The sequence below is a fragment of the Lepeophtheirus salmonis genome, unplaced genomic scaffold (assembly GCF_016086655.4).
Source record: "Lepeophtheirus salmonis unplaced genomic scaffold, UVic_Lsal_1.4 unplaced_contig_11338_pilon, whole genome shotgun sequence".
Lineage (NCBI taxonomy): Eukaryota > Metazoa > Arthropoda > Copepoda > Siphonostomatoida > Caligidae > Lepeophtheirus > Lepeophtheirus salmonis.
Genome location: NW_027289514.1, coordinates 1 through 1,600, shown reverse-complemented (window position 1 = coordinate 1,600; position 1,600 = coordinate 1). Strand labels below are relative to the sequence as shown.

Below are 1,600 nucleotides of genomic sequence, written 5' to 3'. Positions count from 1 at the left end.
ACTTCAAGATTATACTTTAACGAATCAAATTTTATTTATGTTTAATGTTTCTGACACAAGATTATTCTTAATGTTTTTTTTGAATTACATTAATTTTTTGAATGAAAATATCAGTACTTTAGAGATTTTGAACATTTAAATTTTGAAAGTACATCAAATATTTATAAACGGATGTTTTTTCAAATTTTAAATAGAATGGAAAACATTTTTTTTTTTAAACTTATTTGAAATTATTTTTTGTCCAAACAAACAATTTCAAAGAAATTAAGGTTCTTTTAGTTTATGAACATTTGTAAAAATTAATGTTGAACGTATATTTTGAATATTTTATGTAAAATCCTTCTTGAATCAATCTTTTGCTATTAATAATCATAATAAAATTACTTCAAAATATTATACAATATCTTGTAGAATAGATTTTTAAATGTTGAATATATCCTAAAATCTTGCTACTCTGTCAAAAAAGTTATATTTATTCCACATTATCAAAGATTTAACTTACATTTGTATAAATCTCAATAATTACATCAACATAAAAAACAGATACTATAAATGGTAAAAACTAACATTGTTCCAATTCACAAAAGTTACAAGATTTTCTACACATTTTTTTTAAAAACGTCATTTTTTTCACAAATTCCATTAGTTGTGTGTAATTTACAAAAGTCATCATTACCAACGTTATTACATGGATCCACTGAAAATTTAAAAAGTGATATTTAATAACAAAATTAGGTTGTTAACTTACAGCAATATAGACATGTTTTTCTACAAGCATATCTCATATAATTATTATGACAATCCTTTAAACTCGTTTGACAAATTGATGTGTCTATCAAATCCTCACATACTAAAAAATTGATTTTTATAATATACATCATTCTTATTATTTTATAAAAATTTACCATCACAAGTAGCGCAAGTTTTTGGGCATTCATTAAAAAGAGTTACATTATTACCACATTGAAAGTTTTCCTGATAGCAATAATCGTTATAATCCTGGCATTGTGCTAATAAAATAAATGTTTTAAATACACGGAAAAGTAAAGGATATAACTATTTATTTTATTTGTACTAATAGACAATGCTTACCCTTACATACACCGCAAGTTTTTGGACAATTAAATTGAACGGATGGAATGAAACACCTACTTTCCTGGTCTTCACAAACATGTTGACTGTCGTCCTCGCACTCTGTGTCTAAAAAAAAGGATATTTGATATATATTACTTAATTTTTATAATAGTTCAAATTTCACCGTATTTTTTCCCATTAATTCCTTGGATAAAACATGCGATTAAAACTAAATAAAAGGATTTCATTTTTGATATGAAAGGATCTCACAGGAATGACTTGAAAAGCTATCAAAACTTTTATTTTTTATAAGCAAAGTTTTTCCTGAAAGATGAAACATTTGTGTAGAAACACTACAACTGTTCAATTCCTAAATATACCTAATGTAAACACATAAGAAAAAAGATTTTATCAAAATTTAACATTTGTTATGTACTTCAATTAAGTTCATCCATTCACGCAACCTAGACAAAAAAAATAACCCTGTTCTCTTTACTTGGAGTTCCAACGTGCAATATTTTATTTA

The 1,600-nt window shown here is 24.5% G+C and overlaps 1 long non-coding RNA gene across 1 annotated transcript; it reads right to left on the bottom strand.

Annotated features, from left to right (window-relative positions):
* Positions 1–384: 384 nt before the first annotated feature.
* LOC121130733 (uncharacterized) lies at positions 385–1,398 on the bottom strand. The gene is made up of 3 exons (XR_011784041.1): positions 1,259–1,398; positions 906–1,200; positions 385–697 (listed from the first exon to the last, which is right to left on the bottom strand). It is a non-coding gene; the product is annotated as an uncharacterized lncRNA (long non-coding RNA).
* Positions 1,399–1,600: the final 202 nt, after the last annotated feature.